Source organism: Numenius arquata, chromosome 2, assembly GCF_964106895.1.
Source record: "Numenius arquata chromosome 2, bNumArq3.hap1.1, whole genome shotgun sequence".
Lineage (NCBI taxonomy): Eukaryota > Metazoa > Chordata > Aves > Charadriiformes > Scolopacidae > Numenius > Numenius arquata.
The window spans coordinates 71,193,727-71,199,726 of record NC_133577.1 but is presented as its reverse complement, the minus strand read 5'-3'; positions in this window follow the sequence as shown (position 1 = coordinate 71,199,726).

Below are 6,000 nucleotides of genomic sequence, written 5' to 3'. Positions count from 1 at the left end.
CCAGTGTAGAACAAAACACCTAAAAATCTATGAGAAGATTACATTTAGAATATAAAAACATAAGGTCTGCAGATTTTGCTCTCAGAGATTACTTGTTGGATCTATTTACATGTAACCAGACCTGGATAGCCAGGGAGCTCCACTATAACGACATACCCTTTGGAATTCACAGACTTAGGACTGCTCATAAGCAGAACTAGATCTTCCCAGGAAATGAAGTGAGAGAGAAGAGGAAGAATTTGATGCTTGTAAAGAGAAAAGCAGTGTATGGTGAAATAAGGAAAGGAGGGTGTGACAGCTGTGCAGCAGTTGGGGACTGCTGTGATAAAGATGGTATCGGCTGGAAAGAAGAAAACAGTTGCCAATCACAGGTTGTGCAAAAGGACATTTACAGGAGGAATCAAACAAACAACCTGTAACTTCTGCAGATGACTGTGTGAAGGGTTCAAGCTGGCTTGTAGTGTCTCATCCCTTCCTCTTTGGTCACATGCCAAATGTCTGTAACCATCTCTCAGCAACAAAAGCATGTGTAAGCTATTCACACTTCTGACATGAAGTTCAGAATTAAAGTAGTAACAACTTACAACATCTGTGAAGTCTTATGCCGTGAGGCATTCATAGCATTACATTAATGTTTCTGGTAGGTAATGTGATTTAGTTGTAAAGTAGTTATCGGGTGTTACTGTTCAAGAGCAAAGATAGGTTATTTTACTTGGTTTGTTTTGGTTTCCTCTATAGTTATCTAGATAATAATACCTAACCAAATGTTTAATGAAAATACAGATAAAGATTTCTCAGCTGCCAAAAAGAGCAGGCAAGTCAAAAATACTGACAAGTCCATTAAGAGTGAAGAGAGGTAACTACTAGGTTGAAATTGTGTAGTTTTCTCTCCAAAAAAGGATAGAAGCTTCCTGTCATGCGGGACAGATTTGAATCAATATCTCCCAATAATGCCAAAATCTGAAAAGTTTTATTCCAGAATTCCTAGAGAAGATTACCTCTCAAAATGTGTATTTTTAACTCCTTTACTCTCTATTTTCACTTTCTTTTCAGGTGATGTTTTTCGAAAGAAAGGGTTTAGTGGGAGAAACCTTCGTTTCCAGAATGCATGAACTGTAGACCAATGTGGACTATAAAGGGCAAGAAAGAAGAAAGAGACTGTTTAGTTGCAGATGAACCATTCTGCAGTGGCTTTGCTCTCCCTCACTCTAAATGAGGTAGTCAACATGCTGAAGCAGGTAATGGGAGAATTTGGCTCTACATTTTAATAGTTTTGGCTCTACATTTTTAGAGAAGTACATTTTTAGGGAAAAGGCAATCATTTAAAGGAAAATGGTAGCTTTTTATGTGGCCTTGCCATCTGAGAGAAGCAGCTTTGCAGTTTTCTTAGTGGAACACAGTAACAGATACTAAGTTGCTTGCTGAAGCAAGGAAAAAGAAGTAATGAAATTAATGACCTTGAATCCAATTAGGATGCAAAGGGATTAAAGGATTTAAGAGTCTAAACTGGGAGAATTTGATCAATCATAGGAAAAGATATCAAAAATGTGTTTTTCTCAACACCAGAAGTGGCTAATGATGTGCTATTTTCAACAAAAAACCTCTTGGAAATGGGTCGCACCCACTGCTGAAAAATCGGAACCTATTTTCATATGTTAAACTAGATTTCGTGGAACAATTTACAGATGTTGGTTTGTCTGCTTTTACCGCAGCATATTGCTAAATATAGGGCATTCAACTATTTCTTCCTGTTTATACTGTGCTTTGCACGTTGCTGGCTGCATTACTGTTCGCTCCTTTCATAAACTTCCTTCTTTTGTGTCTGGTCACAGTTGACACCAAGGTCTAACAAGGCCACAGAGAGCAGCTCCATGTGCTTCAGGGTGATAGTACAAAATCTCTTCATGTTGGACCTGTTTGTTTCAGGCTGATACAAATGTAACAAACAGACCTACTTAGTAAAATGTAATTTTACACAACCTAAATATTTTGCCCAGTTTTGTCTTTGCAGTTTTAACAAACTGTGTTTCCCATCCTTTCTCAGCCTTTGCCAACATCCTTCATAGTTCTTCTCTCTATCGACTGTAGCGCCCAGAAACACACACAGTGCTCACGGTGAGGCTGCACCAACACTGAACACAGTGGGATAATCACCTCTTTTGACCGGCTGGTTATGTGGTATTTGATCCACCCCAGGATGCAGTTTGCCCTCTTGGCTGCCAGGGCACACTGCTGGCTCCTATTGAGCCTGCTGCCCACCAGCACCCCCACATCTCTTTCTGCAGGGCTGCTCTCCAGCCACTCCTCTCCCAGTTTATACTTGTGCCTGGTATTACTCTGTTCCAGGTGCAGAATCTGGCATTTTTCTTTGTTTTTTTTTTTTTTTTTCCTGTTTGTTTGTTTGTTTTTATAGCGAGTCCTTGCTTTTTAAAGGGATACGCTCCTAGCAACAGGCAATGACAATTTAAATAGATTGTGGCCTTCATACCAAATCATATCTGTATTTCTGTTTCCAAGGTCCCTAATGGAGTGGATGAAAAGTCTCCCCAAGCCATGATTTAATATATATAATGTATAATAAAATTATATATTATATAAATAGAAACTTATTTTAAAAATATTAAATTTCATCATGCTTTTGGAAAATATACAGTTAGATTTCATTATCCTTCATATCCAACTATCACTTTAGAATAGAATAGAATAGAATTGAATTATAATTCCTTGGAGTAAAGTCTGGTTCTCTGAAATGTTTAATTATTCTAAAGAGTAAAAAGGTATTATTCTGTATTTCAACACTAAAACCACAGGGCCTTTAGTCCATTGATGTCATTGTTACATGATAGTGCTGGAATTTATGTTTCTTTTGTTAATCCTACCAAGTTGCAATAGCACAGAGAACAGACTGTATGGATTTGATGGTTCAAAGGGGCAGGGTAGTCTTTTAAATCCACTCAGCAGGGCACCTGGCAGAAAAAAATGGAGGTGCCTTCAGTGATGAGCCATGGTCAAGAATATTTTGTGGCTGTATTAAATGGCACATACTATTTACATGACAGTGGTAAGATGGAGATTCAGAACATTGGAAGAGCATTTAATTGTGGTTAGTCAGCTCTCAATCACCTGATACGGATCACAGTATCAGATAAAAGGATGAAATAGATAAAGGACCTCTTTAAGAAGAACAATTTCCTTTGTTGCTTGGAAATATATTTTCTATGCCTAAAAATGCTGAAGAGACTACAAAGAGAGTAGAGTGGAAATAATTACTACAAGACCTTTTTAGAAAGCCCTATTAACTGTTGTTCTTCATATTTGTTTCATACCTATTTCATTTCATACATGGTAAGAATTCATCATGATTCCTTTATTTTCACATACCCTGTAACTCCAGTGAATTAGTCGGTTATCCCCAGAAAAACTAGACTTTGAATTCTTGCTCCATGAGCCTCCAAGGAAAAACCTGAATCCCCTAGGGTTTACCCAGGGAGAAGGACCAAGGGGGTTTTGTCCATCAGGGTGGTGGCGGGTGGCCCTATGAGATGGAACAACCCACTCAGGTGGGCTTTAATGGGCAGCCCCCAGCCACTGCTCTCTATGGCACCACCTCTCACTGAACCGTAGTAATAGGCTGCAACAATGCATAACTCAAAACACTGGAAAACCTGCTGCCTCTGCCTGCCACTGCCATTCATGAGTGTGGAAAACCCGGTACAGACAAGACTCATGTATTTTCCCAGTCTTTTCTCTGGGACTCCCAGAGTTGCACCAGCTTTTTCTGGTGATTTTTCTGGGATTGAATCTTATCAAAGGCTAAGGTTTCTATAAACAGTGAGTCAAAATAAGATGATTTTTTGAAGGGTTGAATACTGCCCAGTGACTGTCTTTTACTGTTATGTTCTGAATGACCAATTTTGATCTAATTATTGTATTTTATAGATAGTGGTACTACCAAATTCCCTGCACTGTACTGAGCTTCTCATTCCAATATGCCTGAGGCTACTGCTTTAAATAGGATTTCGGAAGCATAGATATTAACATTCAGATATACTTTTTTGAGGGGTGGAGGACGAGAGAAGTTTTAGACAGTGCTACTGTCTCCCATTTTCTTTCCACAGAAAGTGCTAATGCATCCCTTAAAAATGCTGACAAGTGCAGCAGTCTGTTTTGACTGCTGCGTAGGGCCTAGCCCTCTACAAAGTCCTCTGTTGGCTCCTAGGGCACGGAAGATATGGAACTTCTTAGACAAGCAGGTCCTTAAGAGTATGTTAATATAGTAAATGAACATGCAAGTTTAGCAGAGAAACCTTTGAAGGACTTTGGCTGGGAAGAAGTGGGTAGAGAGGAGCTGTAGGTCAGCAAGTGTGTCTGGCTTCCAAAATGTCATACTGCAACTCAGCGAGTTTTAACCCAGCTGCCATAGATCGTGTTAGTTGTGAAGATCAGCTTTCACTGTGACTAACACACACTTGCTTCTTACCAGGAGCTCATGTAACCTGCCTTGAAGTCCACACTGGCAAGTCCTCACTGTTACTCATCTTCTGCTAAACAGAACAAAGCTACCCTGGATACTTACACATGCCATTTTTGCATGAAACAGAGATGTAATTTCAATGGTAGGTGTTGGCAACCAAGGAAAAATTAGGAGGTTTTCTGTATTATGTTTACGCTAAAAAAACTACTTTTATTACTTTTTTTTTTTTTCTTACATGTTACTGGAAAAAGACTGTTTAGACCAGATGCACAAAGGTAATTATGGATCATGCATTTAGGCAGGTGTCCAGATTGCCACTAAAAAATTGATAGGAATTTAGGCACTTTTGTAGCAGCTTTTGAGGACTTTAATTCTTCTGAGCATGTGCATTACCAAAGAGAGTGGTGAAATAATGAATAAATAATAATGAATGGCTGCTTTTTTCTCCTCTCCATCTTTAAGTGCATGGGGCGAACCTGTTCACAGCTGTGTAGAAGAAATTCTAATACTTTTACAAAAGTTCTTAGAAGATCGCTTGTGAATAGGGGAGGAATAGAAATGATGGATACCTAATTACAATCAGAAAGTATTAACTGGCCCCTGCCTCTGTTGCAAAACTCTTCTACAAAGATAGCCAGGTTGCTTCAAACAAATTTTCCACTGGTAAGTCATTACCTCTATGTTCTTTACTTTTGCTTGCTTGACTTGAGACAGCTCTGAATGCTCAGAAATTCTGAGCATTCACAAATGCAACCAAAGTCCCTAAGAGCAAACTGGTGAGCCTTCTGGGTACTAGAGGTTAGCTCCTATACTGTGAAAAATCAGTCCTAAAGTGGAAGCAGGCATCAAATTTGCTGAATTTTGTCTTTGCCTTTGTGCTCAGTAATATTTGCTTCACAGAGGTGCTACAAGATTAATTCATGTTTGTGAAACAGACCATACAGTGACGAACATTGGAAGGCTATGAGGACATTAATTCTCTTTGCTTTAGAGCAAGATTCGAGGAGTGTGCAGTGAATATTATTGCTGGCTAACAGAGAAGTTTGAGATGCTAGGCTTCTTGTCTTCTGCCTCAACAAAAGATTATTGCCTAGGATATTTAGTTCTTACTTTTCTCCCTTCCCAGTAAATTAGAATGCAAAAGATTTGGGTATTCCACAATACTTCAGCTTTTCTAAGGAAGGAAAACTGTGAGCAGTTGATTGCTGTTTTCCCAGCATAGACGTGAAGAAGAATAGCAGCATCTCCTGTCTTCCTCAAGCCTTTGAACACTACAGGATATCTCCAGTCCTGTTTAAAAGAAGTAGTTATTACTTTCCCTTCGAAAGTAGCTTTTACTCCCTCTTAGAGGGAAGGTATAACTGTAGTAAGAAGAACATCTCAAATGCAGAGTTTTCTGAGATCTAAGCAATAGAAAATGTTGGCAAAGGCAACTTGCAGAAAATCAGGATCATGATAAAGTGTGTTTATAATTATTTGACTGCTTATTTAGATTACTTCATAGCCCACAGAAGGCATGCCTTTGC